We start from the raw sequence: 22658 nt of genomic DNA, 5'->3' as shown, positions 1-22658 counted from the left end.
ACCCAACAGCCCAGGGCATCCCTTCCCGTCCTACCTTCCTATTCAGTCTCTGATCTGCAGGCCAGCCTCTGGATGCTCGCCCTGGCAGGCAGCAGCCTGGTGGGGTGGAGGTGGCTGCTTACAAAGGAGCTGATATAACCTCCATCCACATCCTGGTACCCAGGTCCATGCCACAGATGCCCCTGCCACAGCCAGCAACCTCAGTGACTGGGCCCGGGGGACTGAGTTGCTCTGACTCCAGGGCAGCTTGCGATGCCGAGCGGGGCTCTTTGTGCTGGACCAGTGCCCCTGGGAGGGGAGATCAGCTGGCAGCCTGGGACTTGCTCCGTCACGGCTCGTGCTTGCCACCAGAGGAGGGCAGATGGAGTCCTGGGCATCCAGCTGGACCAGAAACCCGGCCATCCATTTGTAATATTTCTCCTCCATTCAAGACCACAGGTCTGGCCCAGCAGTGTCCATCTTCAGGGGTATAGACCCCAGCCCCTGGGCCTTTCCTGAGCTCGGGCAGGTGCAGAAGCCACGGAGACGCTAGACAGCCCTGTACACTGAGGCCATGCAGAGCCTGTAATCGGGGTGGGCTTGGGGCTGCTGCAACCAGGAGACACCCACAGCTCCCTAGCACAGTCCTTTAATAGCACCAGCTCCCTTTTAACGGGAACTGCCCCTGTGCTCGAGGGTCTTCACTGCTTGAGCACCAGCACTGAGTCCCCCCGAGAGTCCCTCCGGGTTATGCCTGCCTGGTCTAGGGTCACCTTTCCCCAAGCGCAGGTGCTGCCGGTGCATCAGTAAAGCACGGGGTGGAAATTAGTGTGCAGCGACTGGGCCTCACTGGCCTGGGGTCTGCTTTGTCGCTGCACTGCCTATGTCCCCGTGCCTGGGCAGATACCCTGAGGAGAAATACACCTCCGAGGCTAGTGTGAGCTGTGTGGGCACAAGCCTGGATGCTGAAGTGAGCCAGCATGGTGATGCTGAGCTGCCCCAAGCAGGACTTGTTCAAACTCCGGGTTCTTCCCCACCGAGCAAGGGGGAAACTGAGGCACAGAGAGGGCAAAAGGTCTCAGGGCGAGTCAGTGGCGGGGCAACTGAGTGCTGCCCCCAAGCTCCTGGCTATGAGATCCCCACCCCCACCCTTGCCCTTGGCTGCCAGCTGTCATGGCTGAGCCCTGAGCTGCACACCCTGCTGCAACCCGGAAGAGTCCAGCTCCATCCTCTTCTCCCACCTGAGCTCAGGTGGCCTGGTCCCCGCATGGGCCCCACAACACCAGGTGCCCCCAGCGGGCAGGGGGAGATCCCCGGGCTGCTGATCCATGAGTTGATTGTCTGCTCTGGCACCGGCTTCCTGTGTGACCCTGGCCGCATCCCTGGAGCCTGCCGCCTGCTTTGAAAGCCTGCAGTCAGACACCTCTGTCTGGTGTCCCAGCCTTGGAAACGCGCTCGGGCTCTGGGAGCTCAGCAAGAAGTGTCTCGCACCGGACAGTGAAAGAGCGACGCGCCCCGAGATAAAAGGTAGCTAAAGAAAGCAGGCATCTCTCTCTGTCTCAGTTTTGCCATCTGCAAACTGGGTGTAGGGCTAGCCGCTACCCCTCCTCCTTGTCCTTCAACTGAAATCGGCAGCTGTCTGTACAGGATTGACCAGCCTGGGTAAGAGGAGCTGATCCTAGCTCTATGCACAGACATGAGGGCACCGCTCCCCTTGGGTCTGACCCATGATTTTGTTGGCATCCCGCGTTCTGCTTTCTGAGCCCCCCGGGGCTGGTGGTGGTGGAGGAAGAGACGAGCAGGACAAGCCAGCATCTCTCAGAGCCCCGAATGCAGGTGAGGAGAGCGGCGGCCAGGCGTCAGAGAGACAAAGCCGGCGTTCATGCCATCCCAGCGTGGGGCACCGAGAGCATCCCTAGATGCCTCGACATGCCTTTGCACAAGGCAGCCGGGAGCCAGGCCGGTGGCTGTCTCATTAAACCTGACAAATGCCATGAGCTCACACCTGCCGGTGTCACGTCAGGGCTGGCCCGGCAGGGGGTCCGGGACAGGCCCTGCAGTAGACTTGGCGGCTCTGCCTGGGGGGCCCAGTGCTGGAGGTGAGGCCTGTGCTGCACATTGCATCTGAGGGGCATTAGCAGAGGGGAGGCGGGCTCCGGCCAGGACTACCTGGGGGTGCTGCCTGGCGGGGTGGAGGTGTGCATGAAGGTTGCACAACCAAGCAGGGGTGCCACGAGGGGTTCTCCTAAGCAGAGCTATGTGCAAGCCCCAGGCACAGCATCAGGGGCGCTGGCAGGGCTGGGAGCAGGGCAGGGAAGTGCCCCAGCATCTGTCTGCACTGAGCCTGGTGCTGGCAGTTGCCCCTCCCCTCCCCAGTCTGCAACAGGGCTTTGTTAGAGCATCCCAAGTGTGACGGCTGCATACCCGGCTCCATCCTGGAGGTCCCGGGATGCCCTGAAAGAAGCACCCACGGAGTTCGGCCTGAAGGGGCAGGGCCAAGAAAAAAGCCCCAGTGGGAGCAGGATCAGGCCTTGCCTTGGAGAGCAGTGCTCCTATCCCAAAGCGAGAGGCTAGGGGCGACGCATATGCCTGCCCGGGCTGTACACACAGCAGCGTGGCAGTGCCTGCATAAATACCCAACACAGGTGCCCGCTGGCTGGATACTGTGGCCCCAGGTGCTATATCGGGTATGCCAGCCTGGATGGAGGCAGTGCAGGGCCCAATTCCAGCGTGCTGGGCTGGGCAGAGGTGGCATAGGGCCCGATCCTGGTGCAGTGGCAGAGGGGCCAATCCTGGCGCTCAGGGCCTGATCCAGCCTGTGGACAGGCCCTGTGCCATTCATCCTGCCCACAGGGCTGACAGGTAGAAAGCATCGCTGGCCTAGCACAAGCACTCGCACACTGCGGCATACACTCCTCAGCTCACAGCCCAGCACACACCCACACAGCTACCCACAGCCCTCACCACACCTGCTCAGCACACACCACTACGCGTGTGCATACCGCAGCACCCACAGCAAACACCAGCAGGTGGCTACCCCAAAGCATACATGCACATGTGCACACACACACAAATGCACTCACCACTCCTCAGCACACATCCTAACACACCCCAACATGCTACCACACCCCTACCCACCAATAACCAACACATGGGCACCCTCATGCACACACGCACTATCATGCACACACCTTGCCCCCCCCAGTACACACTGAGCTGTGCTGACACCACAGCACACATCCCAATATATCCACACTGAACACATGCACACCAGCACACGGACGCTGTGTGCATGTGCACACCCCTAATACACGCCACTATGTTCACATGCCACTAGGCATCCCATGAGGCTCCCAGCCACACGTGTGACTTATCCTGCCACGCGTCATCCCTCTGTCACCCACACCAAGGGGGCGGGGGACTTCTTTCATGCTAGTCCCCCCTTGCCCGCTGGGCTGTCAGGCTCATTATGGGCATTGGTAGAGTTGCACTACCTGCTTCACAACCCTCGCCTACCAGCCTGGGGTGTGGGGGCCAGGCCCCGCTCTGTCCCTGGGCATCCGGCTGCTGTCTTCACCGCAAACTGGACTTGAACACCTCACCCAGTGCCTAGAGCAGAGAGGTGCCAGCTACCTTTCATTGGCCGTGTTGTGCTATCACCACAGCACTGTGCACCTGGCAAGAGGCAATGGCCTATTCTCTTCCCTTTACGTACCCCAGGTCCCAGGCACCGGCCACTGGGGAGTGGAGGGGAAGTGACTCGCTCAAGGCCGCTCGGTGAGTCAGTGGCAGAGCTGGGAATGCTTCCCCACACAGCCCCCCAGCTCTTGTAACTCCCAGGTCTTTGCTGGCAGGCCAGGCTGTCCCTTGAGAGGGGCCTGTTCCCACCGGGATCCAGTCCCGAGTGCAATGGGGACCAGCCTTGCAGCAGGGGTGGTTAGTGATGGGTGGCCATGTGCAAACTGCAGGCTTGGCCCCAGGCTGGCAGGGAGGGCTGGGGTGCAGCTGGGGTGGGGTGAGATTTGGAGCCTGGCATGTTTGATTCCAAGCTGGGCATCTTTATCCCTGGTGGGCAGAAGGTCAGGGGCCACCATGGACCATGGGCAGACCCTTCACAGGAGCAGAGATGCTGCTGCCAGGGAGAGCTTCATGGACCTCCTCAGCTGAAGGACCATGGTCTTCCCTCCAGTGGGGGGATGCTCTTCTCTGGGAAGGGTGTCGTCCTGGCCGCAGGTCTGCTGGGCATAGCGCAGCTCACTCAAGGGAGGACTTAAGGTCCCGGCACCAGGAGAAGGCCATCCTGGACCATGCCTAGGGTCTGTCTAGGCCTGTGCCCCAGCACAGAGTGAGACCACCCCCTGATGCTTCCGAGGAAGGCGAGAAGCCTGCAGCAGACAGATGCATGGCACGTGTGTTGCCTCCCTTATATAGTGGCTACCTCCAGAAGTGGGTTACTGGTTTTGACGGTGTACTGGCCTGGGCCACCCACTAAAGAAAGGATGTGGACGCACTGGAGAGAGTCCAGCAGAGGACCATGAAAGTAGTTGTGGGGCTGGGGGGCAGGACTGGTGAGGAGAGGCTGAGGGACCTGGGCTGATGTAGTCTGCAGAAGAGAAGACCGAGGGGGATTGAATAGCAGCCTTCACCTCCCCGCAGGGGGGCTGCAAGGAGGATGGAGCTGGACTGGCCTCAGTGGGGGCAGATGACAGAAGGAGCAATGGGCTCAAGCTGCAGCAAGGGAAATTGAGGTTGGATATTAGGAAAAACTTTCTCACTAGGAGGGTGGTGAAGCCCTGGGACAGGTTACCTAGAGAGGTGGTGCAGTCTCGGTCCTTGGAGGTTTTAAAGACCCGGCTAGACAAAGCCTTGGCTAGGATGATGTAGCTGGGGCTGGTCCTGCTTGAAGCAGGGGTTGGACTGGATGTGACCCCCCCGAGGTCCCTTCCAGCCCTCGTTTTCCACGATTCTATGTTCCACCAACCCAGGCTCATCCTGTCCTAACCCCATCACCCTGGTGTCAAACAACCCCAGAGTCAACAGCCAAGGACCTGTCCCTCACCCCGACAGCCCCAGTACGGGAACGCCAGGAAACATCGTAAAATTAAAAGTCATTAAGCACTTGGAAAAGGGTTTGTATTTAAGGGACCTGGGAACAGAGGCAGCGAAGGGCGAGGCGGGGAGGGGGGAGTGCAAGAAAGGAGCCTGTTTCAATACTGTGCTATTGAGCAGCGCGGGGTTTAGCAACAGGGGGGTTGAATTTTATGGCAATAGCTTCAGTCCACCTAGGCGAAGAACTGCATTCCACATCTGCTGAGCCGTGTAACCAGACTCTAATTAAAATCGTATGCCGAGCGAGGTCCCGGCCGTCAAGCACAAAGCTGGCTTTTACGGGAGGCTGGGAACCGCGGCCCGGCCCGAGGCATGGTGGCCAGCCAGGCTGCTGTGGGGGCCTGGCAGCCGCAGCCCGGGGGATGGTGACAGGGATCAACGAGGAACGAGCGGCAAACAGGCAGGGTTTGTTGGGCCCGTTTATTTATTTCGCTCTTTGGATAGGACAGGGGAGGGGGCTACCGCCCGGGTGCTTGCCGGCAGAGAGCTTTTCGGGGCGAAGGAGGCACGTGGGAGCCTCGGGGCAGCTCCCCGCTGCTTCCCCAGACCTCGCTGGGGTCGTGGCAGGGAAGACGAGTGGGTAGGACACAGGTGGCGGGGCCTGTGGCTTGGCCCGGCCGTGGCACTGTGTCCCACCTCCTGGTGCTAAGCTCGTGGGGTGGAGACGGTGCCTGAAGCTACGGCAGCCCGTTGCGAGCTGGAACGGGGGCAGTGCCCCGTGGCCAGTGGGGCTATGGCAGTAGCGTGGCACGGCAGGGCTGTGGGTCCCTGGTCCACCCTCCGCACTGCACCCTGCACAGGCAGCCCGAGACATCCCCTGCCTCCCCCATGTCACAGCGGCCACGGCCACGGGTCTGGGCGTCAGGGGCCAGGAACAGGCGGGGCGAGGTCAGGGGCTGCAGCCACCGTCTCACAGCTACGCCAGCCTGGGCAGGATACATCCCGTCAGCGAGAGAGTAGCCGTCTGCGCAGCGTGGACCGCAGGAGATGGAGGATGGGACGCCTGGCGGCCGCGGGCCTGGGAGGGTGAGTGAGAAGAGGTCACCCTGCTCCGAGGCTGGCATCACGGACAGGAGAGGGTAGGGGCTTCTTTGAAGGGCAGGGTTGGTGTCTGGGCAACGTGGGCACGGCTGCTCCCGACGCGAGGGGAGACCCGTCGGGACCGGGCAGCGCGCTTACGGGGGAGGCTGCAACAGGGTGGTCACCCACGGCCCCGGTCTGATACTGCCGGGCGCTCAAGGGTCTGGGGGACTGCGATGGCGTGTTCGTGCCCCTTGTTTCTTCATCCCAGGACTGCTGGCTAGCCACACCTGTGGAGAGCAGCCTCAGAGGTGGCCTCTGCACGCGTGTGTGAGGGCATGCGTGTGCATGTAGGTGGGGGCATGACGGAGGATGCCGGGCAGGGTGGACCCGCAGTCTGCCCCAGGTCACGGCAGGTCTGTTCAGCACCCGCACAGCAGCTGCGCTGGCTGTGGACTTCAGGAAGCGGGTGGGTTGATTTTACGCTGTCCCTACATTTTCAGTCCTCAGCAGGCCCGGGCTGCGTGCCTGGCCAGGTAGCGGCTGCGTGGGGGAAGCAGCAGTGGGATAAGGAGGCAGCTGGGGGCAGCTGGGGCTTTGCTCAGCTGGGAAAGGAGGAGGTGGATCATGATGAGGGGAAAACACGTTATCTGGGTGCTCCTGTGAGCGTGATCAGCAGTGAAACCATTAACAACGGGGCTGTTCGGAGCTCGCGCCTCCTAGGCGAGGACTGGGGCGGCCGCAGCTCTGCAGGCAACTGTTGCAGGCTCCCTGCAGACGCAGGCAAGCCCCACATCGGCTGGCCCCAGGCACACGGCTCTTCGCAGCCAGGTCAAGAAAGACCTGTGTGTGTGTGTGTGTGTGTGTGTGTGCACGCGCGTGTGTGTGTGGGGGGGTTAATGAAAGCTGCAGTCCAAGGGGCCGAGTTTCCAGCCAGCTCTTTGGCTGCAGAGCAGACCAGGGCCCTGTCACACAAAACGAAAGGCCCCCGTCCTGCGATCCTTGGCCTATGGGACGAAAGCTGCCCGCTCCAATCATGGTCGCTTAGACCGGCCAGTCCAATATTGGGGCCCATGGGACGCTGTGGACCCACGTATGTTTTCACAGCCCCCCGGCCGTATCCCGTGGGGCAGGAAACACTGCAACCAGCCAGGCATGCAGCCCTCCGCGGCGAAGGGGCCGTGTCTGCACTGCGTGCTGCGTCGTGGGGAAGTAATATCCCCGCCGTGCTTTTGGATGATGCTCGCCGGAGCTCGCGCCTGAGTTTACGGCGGGCACACGGGAGGGAAAGCAGCGATGCTTTAGGGCCTTCTTTGACCCTCTGGCTGACAGCGGATGGGCACGGTGCCAAGGGGGCCTCCGTCTGCCAGCTTTGCCCGTTGCCGTCACCCCCTTTCCTTTCATCCCCGATGGGCGCCAAGCCCAGCCTTGATGTCACATTCCTCCCACGCAGCCCGGGCTGGTCAGGGTGACCCTCTCCGCCCGCCAGCCCCAGCCCCAGCCCCAGCCCCAGCCGCTCTCTCCTTTCATCTCCGCTTGGGAGCTCTGTGCTGCCGAGGAGCCCGGTCGCGCTTGCCCCCGTGCTGCAGGCGCTGCGGAGCTGGCGCTGCTCCTCTGCTCTCCGGTTATCGTTTCTGTGATCGGACGTGCATCCCAGCTGGAAAACAGGCCGGGGGCGAGGTCCTCCAGGGACTTCAAAGCCTCCGCGAGCGCTTTCCAAACCTCCCGCCTCCCCATCTGCACCTGTGCTCCCTTCTACCCAGTTTCACGCCAGCTTGGGAGAGATCTCCCATCACCAGGAGCCTGGGGAAGTCGAGCAGGAGGAATGACTCTCCAGACATTTTACTCCCCCCCACCCAAGCTCTCCCTGGACAGCTGGGCTGGTATCGGCTCAGGGGATGGTGCAGGGGAGGGGAGAGGAAGGGCCTCACACATCCCATGCCCTTTGCCTTCCTGGGCCAGCAGCTAGGCCCTGTGCCCTTTCTGCTTGGAGTTATACAGCAGCTGAAAAAGGACTGTACGTGGACTGCAGCACCTGGGTCGTTATTCAGCGCTGCTGCTCGCAGCCGCAGGGTGCTCAGTGCTCCCTGCCGTTGCTCACTATGGAGCTTCCTGGTGTTTTCCTCCAAATCACCCTCCTACAGCTCCTGCTTGCACCAGGGGATGTCTTAGCTTGGCCTGCAAGAGCCGAAGTCGCTGAGGTCATGTCCATCCAACACAGAGCAGGCCACAGACAGGGAATGGGAGGTAGCGAGCTGCCCCGAAGCCTGTGGCCCTGCAGTGGCATGAAGCCGATTAGGCAAGGCACACCCAGGGGACCCCAGGACGGGAGGAAGGGGAACACTGAGGCCCTCAGGGCCCAGCCAGGCGGGGCTGGGGTAAGTTCTTCCTGACCCCCAGCTTGGCAATAGGTGCTACCCTTAGCCAGATGCACTTGCCAGGCACCTGTGGAGGACAAAGTTGTGCTTTAGCCCTGGGTCCTGGTTCAGCTGGGCGACTGCAACCTCTATTCACCCCCCTGGATGCTTCCCTCCTCACCCCTTGATCCGTGCAGGATCACCATCCATGCACAAGCTGGTTCGTTCCACCCCAGAGGTGGCTGCCTTTCCATGGAGAGAGATAGTCCTTGCCAGGCGCTTACGTAGAGGGGTGGATCCAAGGAGGGGGCAGCTGCACCCGGCTTTGCCTCCCAGTCGTTCCAAATGCAATGGCACCAGCATTTCTATTCAGGCAGCAGTGAGGGAGTCAATTAACTTTGGGGCTCATTATAACCTACCAGATCCCTTCATTCCCCGGGTGTTAACGACCCGCTCTCCTTTTTAACAGTCTCCAGGTTCCACTAATCAAGTGAGTCTCTTTTCTGCTGGCTGCTTCTGGTCATGTAGCTCCTATTTCACAGACTTGTGGCTTGTTTTTAATACGAGCTCACAGCATTAAATTTGGTGTGGAAATGATTTTCAGGGAAGCATTGGGTGCAGTGTCAAAATGCTTGAGAAGACTAGATTGTGCTCTTTGCATCTGACAAAGACAGGTACATTTGGTACTAATAAAACAGCAGCTTTTAATTCCTGTTTGCCTGGTTTGTTGTCTGTTTTATACATCATATATTTATGTAGCTAAGTAATGTGCATTCCAGTAAAGATGTGTTTGTTTTTGCTTCATTAAATAATATAGCCCCAGGCCCCAAGTGTATTAGTAAAGCATCTAGTTTCTTTTTATCTGGAGGGAAAAAAATGTGCTGTGCTTTATGGATGATGCACCTCACTGTCTGCACTCCCCCTTTCCAAATCCTTGATCTGCCCATGGCTATGTAGGCTGCAGGTCAAAAGAAGTGGGATGTCTGAGGATAGCAGGACCCTCATAACTAGCTGATGAAGGAGGGACTGAAAAAAGGAGGATGGACCCTTGCTCAGGTGGGGTTAGTTAAAAATGTGGCACACGCCCCTGGACTCAGCCATCCCAAATGAGCTAACCTAGCTGGGGAAAGCAGAAAGCGCAAGGCTCTGGCGAAAAGCAAGTGCATTGCTGTGGCTCTCTAGGGCTTGTAGAGAGCAGGGGGGGGGTTCTCCCTGCTAGGGACTACAAGGTTTATGACTCTGTTCCTTTGAATTATTCTTTGAGACCCTTTAAAGACATGTAGACACTTAAAAATTCAGATAAGCATCTCCTTCTAAGGTGTGTGTGTGTCTATGCCTAGCAGCTGCTTGAAAAACAATATTAGGCACCTACTGCGTGCAGTTTTGAGCTCCACACTTTAAAAAGGACATGGAGAAGTCGGAGAGGGTCCAGAGGCAGGTGACGCAGATGATAAAGGGCTTGGAAAGCAAGTTATACAAGGGGAGGCTGAAGGAACTGGGCACGTTCAGCTTGTGGAAAAGGTGCTTAAGATGGGGCATGAGAGCAGTCTTCAAATACCTGAAGGGCTGCCATAAAGAAGAGGGAAAGTGCCTTTTCTTTCTTGTGGCAGACAGCAGGATGCAGACCAATGACTTGAAGTTGCAGTAAAGTAGGTTTCGGTTGGGCACCAGGAAAAATGTCTTAACTGGTAGAGCCGGGAGGCCGTGGAATAGACACCAAAGGAAGCTGGGGACTCTCCATCACTGGGGGGGTTTGAGAAGAGGTTGGACGGCCACTTTTTGGGGATGATCTCGGCATAACGATGCCTATGTGCTACTATGGGGATTTCCTAGGCTTCCTCTGTCAAGAGGGTGTGTGGCTGTCTGCCTGGGATCTCTTGGGTGTCTTTTATCAACCTTTGCAACGGCAAGATACGGGCTGCCACGGTCCCCTGCTTCCCTGTGGCAGGTTTGGGTGTGATGTCTTGTGTTGTGCCAGAGTTGACGGTAGTTTGACAAAGAGTTTAGATGACGGATGTGTCTGGGATGGGGCTGATGCTGCCTCGGGCTAGACGTGTCCTCTGCGGCTCCCTTGCAGCCCCACTTCTCCATGATTTTTAACCCCCTGTAAAGACCTTGTCCATACTTCTTGAGCTTGAGCAATAGCGGCCTCTCTTTACGGGGCTCCATGTCTCGGGTCCACCTCTTCGCGCGCTGCAGGGAAGTGAGGTGCTTCTCTTCCAGCCCAGCACTTAAGGATGGTTTCCCTGGGCGGCTCGCGGGATAGACTTCATGGACGTGAGGGACCTTGGAAGATCAACAGGCCGGTTGCTAATTACCCACAGCTCTCTGCGGGGCCAGGTGTCTCGGTTCTGTTCACAACCAGGGTTTCCTGCATCCGGCACCGATCTGAAATGACGTCTGCGCGCCGGGTGCAGGACGGGAATGCCTCGGCTGGTGAGGACCTCTGGGCTGTAAAACAGCCACTCTTTTTGTGGACACAAAAGTGAAGCCAGCGTAAAGCGCGGTGCTACCAGCTCGATCTGGACAAAACTCCCACTTCACAGAGGAGCGCAAAATTGGCCGTCGCCTCCTTTCCCAGGATGGCTTTGACCAGCCCGTGTGATGGACCACATCCGGAGGTGTCTCAGACCCCCAAAGCGCAGACCTCTACTCCTGGAGCCCATGAAGCAGGAAGGGCTCCCAGCCCCCACTCACGGCAGATGCGCAATACAGCCCCAGTTACAACCTTGTCGGGGTTCACGTCCCACCGGTCTCGGTAGGAGATGGGCCCTGCTCTCTGCCAGCTGTAGGCTGCTGTTCTGCATCACTCCAGACCTGGTCCAAAGGTCTCAACACTGACCCACATGAGCTGTAAATCAAGCCCCTCACTGGGATCCACTGAGCAGGGGGGAGGCCAAAAGTTACAGGAGATGCTGCTCTCTCTCTAGGCAAATCCTGCCTCGTTTTGCACTGGGACTTTCAGAAACAGGCAAGAAGACTCAGGCTCCGGCTCCATGGTGTGAACATGCCCCGATGGACATGTTGTGTTCAGCCCCAGCCCTTTCGCAGTCTCAGATGAAAATTGGGAGGGGGGTGGGGACCAGGGAGAAGTCTCTGGTGTGCCTGGGGGCATGCTAGAAAATACCACATTTTCCAGCCTGCAACGTGCCCCTGAAGACAGAATGATCCTTTCTTGAAAACACTGGTCAGTACAATATTTTCCCAGTAAAAAGATGGCTGGTCCACACTGCCTGACCCCTCTTCGCTGCTCGCGCTGAGCTGGTGGCAGCAGCAGAAGCGCCTGTTGTCTGCAGCTAGGGGGCTGCTGGTGCTCTCTGTACCCCCCTGTGCAATGGGTATAGCCTTGCTCTCTTCTTTCCCTCCAGGCAGAGGCTCATTCTGCTGCTATTACCAGATTTCCTTGCTTAACCTGCCTCCCCAACCCAATTTTCAGCAGCTGTTTTTTTTGGGCGGGGGGAAGGGTGTGTGTTGTATGCGAGAAAATATGGTACTTCCTAATGGTGCTAATGGTGCCTCTTGGCCCTGAAGGGTACCCTCCCTCTGTGCGGTGAGCATAGCCTTACTCGCTCTTTTCCTCCAGGCAGAGGCTGTTATTACCGTATTTCCTTGCTTAATTTGTGTTCCATCCCACCATTTCGAGCAGCCATTTTTTGAGGGGACAAGATGAACATTGTATACAAGAAACTATGGTACTTAATAACAGTGCTAATGGCCCCTCTTGGCCCTGAAGGGTAGTGAGAGATGGATGGCGGGCGCTGCTGGAAACAGTTACGGCTGGCGGCTTCCACCCAGCCACCCCAGAAGGGGTAAATCCGGCTCCCCTGAAGGGGTGACCCCCTCTTTGCTGTGTGTGTGCCTCACCCGAGGTCACAGGGTGGGAGCAGGCACTGGCCATGCCAGCTTGAAGCCCTGCTCCCCTCGCCCTCACTCCAAAGCTGGGAGCGGGACACAAGGGTTTGAGCTTCAAGAGCTGCCCTTAAACCATGCTTCTTCCCCACTGAGTGTAGATCCCAGGAGTCCCGGCCATCGTCACCTCCACGTCAACCTGGCGCTGGGGAGGGCCAGCCATAGCCGCTTGGACCGCCAGGCCTCACCGGGGTCTCCATGAAGCAGGGGGGAAAAAGAGCTGACTTGTGACTAACGAGGCCACCCCTCGGCCAGGCAGCAGCAGGTGCAGAAGCCTGCAGAAAAGGAAGCGATGCAGTCTTGGTGCATTATCACAGTAACTTGCTTATTACTTATTTGCTTACTGTTTATTATTAGTTGCTTATTTACACAACAGGCACTAGTCCTGGAACAGAGGTGGGCACAAACAGCACACAGGACCCACAGCCTGCACACCCCGCACTGGGCTCCCAAGTAGCAACTGGGCCCCTCAAATTTACTCTTCTCTGAGAGGTTAAGGTAGATGGTGAACTCCTTTGCTGCTTGCAATGGCTGCTTTGAAAAGAAACTTCATCACCAAATAGCACCGGGTGTTTCTTCGAAAGCTACAACCTGCTTTGCATGGGAAGGTAATGCTTGTCAAGGGCAGGTATAACTGCCTTCTGGTGGCTCTAACCATCGCCACAACACCAGCACACACCTCCAGCCAGGACCCTTCAGGGCTGGTCCCAGCAGGAGCGTTGGCACAGCCCAGTCCCCATCCCCAGCCTGGGCCAGTGAGTTTAGCAGGGGCAGTTGTCGGAGCAGCCGTCTGTCTGAAAGGCCCATGTACACGAGTGCTGGCTGCAGGCAGGTTAATGCCAAAAAATGAGATCCCTGGATCCCTGCTACAATGGAGGCCTCTAGTAACATCAGGCATCGCATCTGAAGTTGTGTATTTCATTGCATGCAATGTGAGCCTTTTTCCTTAAAATTCAGCACTAGGGTGGGCAATCCAGGAGCAGCATTTTCTGCCTGGTGCAGGTGGGGGAGCAGAAGTCATCCTGCAGTGCGGCACTGTGCTCCTGATGTGGAAACTTTCTCTTGCAAAGGAAAGATCTCTCCCCCCCCCCGCCTTTCAGAAACAAGGTGCAGGCTATTCACAGGTGTGTTGTAGGTGAGAAAATACAGTACTGACCAGTTTGCAACCTTTAATACCTTCCCTGTGCCCCCAGGAGAGTCCACCTTCACTGCCACTCTTCCCCATTTCAAAGCCTGCAGCTTTTCACCCCGTTTTCACTGTAATCACTACTTGCTGAGCTCAGGGCCCTATGACGCAGGGCACAAACACATCACCCCTCAGCCCCAAGGAGCTGACCAGGCTTACCCTGGCCCCTCCAGCGGGCCGAGATGAAGACCAGTCCACAGGCTAAGCTGTGAGCCATGCTGCTAATATCTCAGGCTACCAGCCATGACCAGGAGTGAAGGAGATGGTGTTGGTTTAACTAAATCCCCAATGTGTCAAGTGGCCCCTGGCGTGTGGGGTTAAAGGGGCAACAAAGCAAGGGCTGCAATGACTGCTCAAAGGAGTTGAAATATCGACCTCAGGGTAAAAAAAAAAAGCCCTTGGCAGGCGGGGGCTCTTCGTTAGAGGTTAATCTGATTGTTGATTTTACCCTGGCTGGAAGCCAGGAATCTGGAGCTTAAACTGTGTGCATTAGCAGCCAGTAAAAAGGGAGGAAAAAACCCCTCCAGCGCTCAGCTGGGAATAGCGGAGGCTTTCAGCATTATCACGCAGCAAGCCAATCGCCTCTACCCCAGCTGGGGCCAGGCCCAAAGTCGCTCCACTTGCTTTGTAGCAGAGCTACCAGCAGCTTTTAAAGAGGACCACGTAGCGGTTGTCTTTCCTCCGAGATAACACCCATCGTGCTGTCCGCTCAGGGCCAGGCTGGCAGGCTGCTGGCCTTGGGGCTCTTGTATTGGACTGGGCTTCAATTCATTCTGGACAGATTTACCCGGAGTACACCCCAAAAACATTTTAAGATAAAAGTTGTGATTTGGTGCGTTTAAATTATTGAATGGAAAGTCTTCCTTTTAGGCCCTGTGCTCTGTTTAATTGGATCTCATTCGTGACTTAGCTGGAGATGTTAATGGCTTTCCTTAATCTGGTTGTCACGTCTCCAGAGGTTCACCCCATGGTCACTCAGAGCCAGGTTTCGGGGCCTCCTGCTTAGCTATGCTTCTGCAGCCTCGACAATGGCCAAGGCTGGCAAGAGCTGTGCCAGTGACTTCTCGTGTGACCTTGGGTGAGTCACCCAGTCTCTCTTTGCCGCTATCCTCCATCTGCAAGTGGGGGTGCCAAGCCTTCCTTTGCCTTGCCCAGCGAGACACGGCGCTCAGAAGAGCAGGCACTGCCTCCTGCTCTGTGTTTGTGCAGCGCCCAGCACAGTCAGGCCTTGAACTCGGGGCTCTGGCTCATCACCACAGGGCAAGTAAATACCCAGCAAGCAGAACAAAAATATATCTACTGTAGTATATTGGCAAGAAGCCAGGAAGATCCCCTTTCATTTCTCACGTGAGCCACGTGCGGCAGACTGTGATCTCCTTGGGGCAGGGGCTGCCACTGCACGTGGGCCCTTGGGAGAGTTACCTGTAGGAGGGAGGGGGCAGAGCCAAGGTGAGGCCATGTGGATGGTAAAATATGGACAGCGGCAGGAGAGTGGAGAGCACTGATCAGAAGCTTGTAGGAACAAGCGCGCTGTTGATCTTCACTGCAAATGGGTGATACAGCTCCTGCTTACACCGCTCTGAGCAGGGCCCTCGCCCCCCGTGTCCCAGGGCCCCCTCCTGGCTGGGGTGGGGTCTCCTGGCACGCCTGGGATACAGATGGCCCCTGTAATACAGCCACAGCAAGGACCTCATAGCCATCACTGTGCTGCCCCCAGACCCTCGGCAGTCAGCACAGGGTTCCTGTTTTTACCCTTGACTTCTTCCTGTTTTACTCCTTACCCTTCCTGTTTTAACCCTTGACTTCTTCCAGTGTGGACTGGAAGGTGTCCTGCCTTCCCCTCCCCGAATGATTTTTTCAGGCCACACTGGCATCTTCTCCCCCTCCAGAGGGACAGTCGTGGGACACAGCCCCTGGTTCGTCGCAAACCTCCTCACAATGCGGACTGTCCCGTGAATGGGACCTTCACCTTAAGCCCAAAGCTGGACGGCGCCAGAGGCCGGGACCCTCAGTGAATTGAGCTGAAGGCAGTGTAATTAGGATGGTTCAAACTTGCCATGGATCCATCGCCGACCATCTGCACTTTTGTTAGAGCCCTTCCCCCCGGCAGGGCAGGCTGGCGGGACGCGTGGACAATCAACAGCTCTGATCAGCCCGAAGTGACTTTCTCCCCTGCTAAAGGGTATGTGCTTTATGGCTCAATCCGACTGCAAATCCCATAGAGAACCCCTCCAGGGACAGCCAGTCTTCCTCGTGGGGTTTCTGGAGTGGCTTCCCCATGGATAGGTTTGTCGCACCATCCCCTGCCGCAGCGGGGTCTAGACAGGGCTGGCTCTAGGATACTGCACCGCACAGACCTGGGGTTAGATACAGCCAGAAGTTCCTAATTCCTAATCCCCAAACACCTCCCCTGGCCCAAAAGGCACAACCACGCCAGCAGAGCCACTGCCATGCTTTGTGTGCCGCAGCAGGGATGAGAGCACCGCTCCCCCAGGCACAGGGGGCTCATTGATGCATTTATACCGGGTCACTGGCTTTCCTGGGACAGCTGAGCTCAGAAGCCACGTGCAGCGTTTAACGAGGTCCTACTGGTCCTGTGCCCCAGGGGACACTGCCGATGACAGTCTTTTGGTCTTCCTCCAAGTCCTTCTTCAGGCTCAAATGCTGGGAAAAAACCAAGGCCGTTTTTCTGGGGCTTGACAAGACATTTTTTCTGGGGCTTGACAAGCCCATAGCAAGCTGCAGCCCGAGAGCATCTCACTTACCTTACTCAGAATCAGGACAGTTAAAGAAAACCAACCCAGGTCTTCCTTCCCGACCTGACGATGAAAGAGCATCCCGTCGGTCAAACCCTTCGGTGCCTCCTCCTGGAAGGTTAAAATCATCTCAGTGGGGTCACCCGGCCAGGTCGGTTGTAACATAGGTGGACCTATTTCACCCTGAAGCTCAGGCTGCTGTCGGTAAGTGGTGTCCCTGGAAATTGTCTCCGAGCGGGTGGGGGAGTTTAGAGCGATTGGTTTAGGGGCCCGTTTCCAGGCACCTCAAAGGAGATTTTAGGGGGACGAGTGCTCAGCACAGGCTCTGAATCAGGCCTCTCCCCCGATCGCTCGTGACGTCTGGAGGTCTGCACTGGGAAGCCAGGAGCCCAGTGTTTCCAGCGACCCAAGTCGAAGCCCCCGAGGGGTCGGCACCGTGCAGACGTGTGCAGCTCTGAAAGCAGCAGCGGGGGGCAGTGGCTGGAGCACAAGGCTAGCAACTAGACGAGCTGAGTGGCGCTCACCCCAGCCCGGTCCCTGCCCCTGCATCTCTGCCCCCTCCCCGCTCCTCGTAAAATCGCCCGGGCTTGGTGCGAGCACAGCGCCTGGCACCCGGGGCCCTGATCGCGGCTGCATCTCCAGGGCCCACCACGATCATAATGGGCACTAGAGACGAAAGGAGCCCCCCAGGGACACTCAGCTAGTGGGTAGCAGAGGCAGGACCTAAACCCACATCTTCCAAGCCTCAACCCAGCGCTCTCACCACAATCCCCCCCATCTGCTTCCCCACACTTTCAGGTATCAATCACCGAGAGACCAAGGGAATACGGTTCCCACTGAAGCCCAGGCCAGATGCTGCATTCGCAAGCCCAAGTCACCCACATCGTGTCTCGGGTCTGGCCCCTCTGCCGTTGGCCATTAGAATAATCTGGTTTGCTTTGAGGGAAAAAAAAGCACTCCTTTTCCTTTGACGTAGACCGTGCAATAGGCAACAAACCGCATCTTTGAACAGAATCTGAGTGGGGCTTTAACAAGGCCTCCAAAAAGGCCCTGCTGTCTGAATGGGTCCCCTGTGCCTTCATATATCAGGACACCCACTATATAATTTTACAGTCCTGAAAAGTCAGGCTAATATTTGCTGAACAAATAAGGTTTCTGTCTCCAGTTTAATAGACTGGTACTCCAGACAGAAGCGAAAAGTGCCAATTCTGGTGAAGAAACTCTAATGAGCCCTGCAAGGAGGTTTGTATGGGGGCAGGAAAAAAAAAAAAAAAGCAAGCACAAAAAATGTACGCCGCGCCAAGCAAAATACACTTACCTATTAAAGCATGACTAATTGAGTGGCACTTTTTACTGTGCAAAGATATAGCTTTTCATGAAAATACCAAATAAGGCTCCATGTAAAAGGTGGACAACTTGGCTTTTTTTTTTTTCTTGCAAGACGAGCGTAAGTTTTACGAGATTTTCTTTTTACTATGTCGTCTGCTCACTTCTGATTGGCTGCCCCTCGTTTGCATCAGAAGCCGGGGGAGGTGGGAGGTGGAGGCACGCATGGGTTTCGCCATCATCTGAAATGAAAAGGGAATGGAAAATATAACCTGATGTTATTCGAGATTTATGTATTTTTTTAAGTTTGAAAAGCAGGATCTCTTCAGAAGGCTGTTCACGAATGACCTTTGCAAAAAAGTGATTGGCAGGATGGGTGGGGAATGGGCGTCCAGCAGAGAAGATGAAGTCTGCAGTAAGGGCCAGGGGTGCATCGTGGAAGTAATAATGTCTTGCACGTATACTGGGGATGAGTCCGATGTGCTCCCAGTTCCCCAGAGGACGAGTGAGGAAGGCTGATCAACCAATCCCCAGATTTATCACTGGGTAGTTGCATCTCAGTAGCTTCTAGATGCACAGCTAAGATCACGACCCCCTCGTACTGCCTGCTGGACAGATGTGTAGGGTCTGTCCATGCCACTGCAGCAGAGGACTCAGTTGTGCCCTGCCTATCTGCTTGTCCTCCACCCCCTCAGCAGTCAAGGCACCCCGCGGCACCCCAAGCCGCTGTTCTTGAGCACAATGTGAAATCCCTGCCCTGGAGAGCTGACGGTCTGCAGACAGATGGGCAGAACACAGGCAGAGAAAGCCAAAGTGACAGGCCCAAGGCCGTGCAGCAAGGCAGTGGCAGAGCCAAAAAAAAAAAAGAAGGTGGAGGTAGCCTAGTCACAGGCCTACCCTTTCCTTCTCTCCAGGAAGCCTCAGAGTTGCGGTTTGTGTCCCACACGTTGGAAAGCATAGAGGCCACAGTGTCTGCATGCTCCAGGAAGGGGTGTCCAGGGTCGGAGCTGAAGTTTTCACCCAGAACTGTCATTCAGTAGCCTCTTCTCCCACCACTGGCGTGTGGCCACCTCTGGGGTGGGGCACTGCAGTGGTCTAACCAGGCACAGCCTAGACAGAAAGGAGGTGCTCTTTGCCGTGGGAGCCCACTGGCTTGTATACGTCAAACCAAGTCCATGATTATCTGCTGATGACTGATCTGCTGCATCAGGAGCTGGGTTGCCGTCATCGGACTGCCCATTGAAAACCCCGTGGTACCCCAGACACATCCGATACGTGACTTGCCCACCCTGTAACGAAACCGTGACGTCTACCAATCTCCCTCCTGCCTCCAGCATGACCTGCAGCCCTGATTACCATTTTGCAGGCAGCCATCAAGGATTTTCTGTTCTGGCCACCACCAAACCTTCACTGTTTGGGTCTTGCCTCAACACACCTTTGATTGCCTCCGCAGCCCTGCCCTGAGCTCAGCACCTGCATGGTGCTCAGGTGAAGGATGCTCCCATGGGTGGGGAGGGCAGGCACACTTCTTAGCACACCGGTTCTTCCTCAAGCCTTTTTAAGCCCACAACCCGAGGTATCAATGCACATGGCAAATCTGCCATTATCTTTGGCTTCTTGTTCTTATGGGCTCTACAGGCATTTAAACCTTAATCTCAGCAACAGGGATTGCATTCAGACCTGGCGACTTCCAAAGCACAATCCCTTCCTACGTGAACTGAAGCTTCTTTAGCTATTAACGGCATAGAGAATATGTCACTTAGTTGAAAAATCCAGCTTCCAGCCAGCAGAAAGCAGTGGTGCGGGCTTGTTCTCATACACCTTTGTGCGATGGGTAGCAGCCCTCTGATACTGCCTTTTTCCAGCTCTCCTTCCTCTGATCTAACTGCACAGCCTGTGTCGGGTAACAATACTATACCTTAGGGTGCACTGCATCCTAGCTGGACTGGTTGAGGGTGCGGGAGCTGGGCAGTGAATCTCCCGAAGCGCCCTGGTCAAGACCAACCAGCTCTGGTGAGGAGCACAAGCCAGGTTAGAAATAGTTTCCTCCCCACCCAAAAATTGCTCCGACAGGCTTCTTTCTCAAGCAAAAGGTGGACCGGGAGCCTCCAACGCACTGACCTTAGCATGTGAAGTTGGGGTGAGAAAGAAAGGAGGGTTTGGCAGCCTTTGATCAGTCAACAGGTAGGTCAGCTCCTGCCTTTAATGCTCTCACTGTGTCATCTTCTCTCACGGCACAGCCGCAGATCAGAGGAGAAGGATGCACAGTGAGCATAAACCAGGCTATGAAACCTCAGGCATTGCTGCAATCTCCAGGTGAGCCTCGTTGCAACGGCTGATGGTGATGAAGGGTTTCTTCTCTGCCTCTCTCTGAGTAGCAGGAGCCTAAATCACAAGGGGTTTTTACTTTGGTAAAAGAAAAGATGGTATTTATAAAAAAGCTTACGGCAGAGTGGAAAGATGCCTTTTGTGGCTCACACATTCGGTTTGGAGACCTGAGCTCTCTGTTGGGCTGCACAGGTCCTGGGTGATGGGAGGCAGGTCGCTCACCCGCCCTGTCTCAGTTCCTTGCACCTAAAGCAGAGATGATCTCTCTCTCCCTCCGTCTCCTCTACTTAGATGAACTGTTCAGCGTAGGCAGCGTCTCATACTACATTCGTGTACAGCACCGAACGCAACGGGACCCTGGTCTCAGCTTGGGGTATCTTGGTTTTACTGCAGTCAAATGATAACAGAAATAGTTATGATTTTTAAGGATGTCCATTAACACCATTTTTAACTCTACTGTGATATTCTTATGCCCCTTCGTCCCTCCCCCTCTGCGCCAGGTGTGTGTGAGGGTTCAGACTGACACGCTCCCTTGCCAAGTTTGCAGAGCCCGGGTCAAAAGCAGCAGGAAGTGATGCTGACGTCGGAGTTAGCTTACGTCTGCGACCCAAGATAGCGGGAATGCAAGCGTTTACAGAAGCTGGACAAACGGGAAGAAATGAGAATTTGTCATGCACTTTTCAGCTGCGCGCTGCGTGGGCTGTCACCAGTAAGACAGGAAAGGGCAGATCTGCATCGTAAACTTTTCAAATTCATAGTCAAGTGCCCACTTTCAGATCCGAGTCCAGAGCCAAACACTCAGGAGGCTCAGAGCCCCGGGATCTGGGGTCTGATGGTTTCTGTCCTCGGAGAGATGAAGCCAACAGGGATTTAAAAGCCTGGCTGGGGCTCGGCATGCCTTAAAGCAGGGCTGTCGAACTGGACTGCGGCTCTTGCAGTGCAGCAACCAGCCCAGCTTGCTACCACCGCCCCGGCTCACCCGCCTTTTCCCCACTGCTGATTTTATTCATCGGGGAGACCATCGGGTCTTGTGCGTATGGGGGGAGAGGCGAGCCGCATTAACTGCCTGACTTCCAGTGCTGCATTGAAACAGCATCTCTAGCAGCTGCAAGGATGAACACTGCTGGCACGGGGACTCTGGTCCCCCCAGTGACAGCCCCCCAGGTTGAATCCAGCCCATGGGAGTCAATGGTCCAGGCTGAGAAGCCCACGGGCTGTGACCTACCTTCACTGGCTGGAAGAAACCTGTTTGTCCACAAGTGCTGAGCACCCACGGCCTGGAAGTAACTCCCCATGTGGGATGGATGCTGGAAAATGCAGGCACTGGAGGTCACTAATGGCTTGGGTCGGTCTTGGTTGACGGATGGTCGTGAGCTCAGCTGCTTCGGGGTTAAACTGGAGTGAGTCCACTTACATTGCTAGTGTTAGCCTAGCTGTCTGATGCCCCCCCCACCCCGGGGATAACAATATTGGGGGCACCCCAAAGGCAAAGGACAAGCACAGCGCCTGAGCCCTTTCTGCACTGCAGCTTCTTGGGCAGCAGGGCAGGCAGGAGTCACGGTAGCTCTGCCACGGTTTCCTCTCCTGAAGCGGCAGCGTCTGCCTGGACAGCGAGACAACCGGGGGCTGCCGTGTGCATCTGTGGGTCTCTCCCCGCAGGACTGTGCTGTGATTCCTAGAAAGGGCCCTCTTGACCGGTGCCGCCACCCAGCAGACTGCAGAGCTCCCCGGGGCTGTAGCTGGGGCGGCGAAAGGAGTGACGCTTTGCTAGCAAAATTATGCCACTCAGCTTTGGCAGGAAAGCGGTTATAGGGCAAAAAGCACATTTGTGCCGATACCCGCTCCTGTTTATGCTAGGACGGACTACCGATAGCTTAAACTAGCTGCCCCCTTCTCGCCCCTTAATGCAGACAAGGCGGCTGCCTCTCTAGCCCCAGCCTGGTGAACAAAACCACGGCTGCAGGTTACCCCCCGGAGCCTGTCTCACTCCCGGCCTGGATGGAGCAGCTGTGAAAAGGGCCAGGGATGGCTTTAAATGGCACATCCTGGGGAGGATCCACTGAAGCCTGAATGGCTCCGACAGCCGGGGTCCTTCTCCACCTCTGCCCCGTGTTTCCCCGCGCACCCCACCACACCACCGAGGGGGCCCTATGGGCTCCTCCTGCTTTCCCCGACATGCATCCTCTGCCGTTCCCCACTTGGCCCCCATCCAAGCTCGGCTAAGGCATCTCGACCTTCACAGCAGCGCAGGGCGCCACATGCCTGTGCCAAGGCACCATCTCCCTGCCCTCCAGCCCTCCCGCTTTTCCAGCCCTGGGCCCCACGTGTCTCTGCCAAAGGACGTCAATGCTGACCCGTAACGGCCCCCCTGCCAGCCCAGCCCCGGCTCCGCACAGCTCTGGCGGTGCACTTCCACCCTGATGTGCAAGCCCCGCACGGCTCCTGCCCATGTACGTCAGCTCTGACCTGCGCCCGCCCCCTGCTACCCTGTCCTGGGGCTTAGCCTCTGCCAGCCTGCAATTAGGTCGTGGCTGTTGTGCTTATTGCCATTATATGCACTGACAGACACAGAGGATAATCCAGAGCAAGGGCCAGGTGGCTGAGAAACAAGGGCCTGTCAGACCCCTGCTCATGAGAAAGTCGCCGTTTTGGGGAGGGGGATTTCAGAGCCCCCTCGAGAGCCTCTTG

The 22658-nt window shown here is 56.8% G+C and overlaps 1 long non-coding RNA gene across 1 annotated transcript in view; it reads left to right on the top strand.

Moving 5' to 3' along the window:
- Positions 1–1104: 1104 nt before the first annotated feature.
- Positions 1105–22658, top strand: part of LOC149875455 (uncharacterized) — a 46456-nt gene continuing 24902 nt past the window's right edge. Inside the window, exon 1 of the long non-coding RNA XR_016439664.1 lies at positions 1105–6114. This is a non-coding gene — a long non-coding RNA (uncharacterized LOC149875455). The remainder of the gene's footprint in view (positions 6115–22658) is intronic.

The sequence above is a fragment of the Crocodylus siamensis genome, chromosome 1 (assembly GCF_052110815.1).
Source record: "Crocodylus siamensis isolate JL-2025a chromosome 1, ASM5211081v1, whole genome shotgun sequence".
Taxonomy (NCBI): domain Eukaryota; kingdom Metazoa; phylum Chordata; order Crocodylia; family Crocodylidae; genus Crocodylus; species Crocodylus siamensis.
The sequence above is the reverse complement of the archived record's forward strand: the minus strand, read 5'-3'. Positions and strand labels throughout refer to the sequence as shown.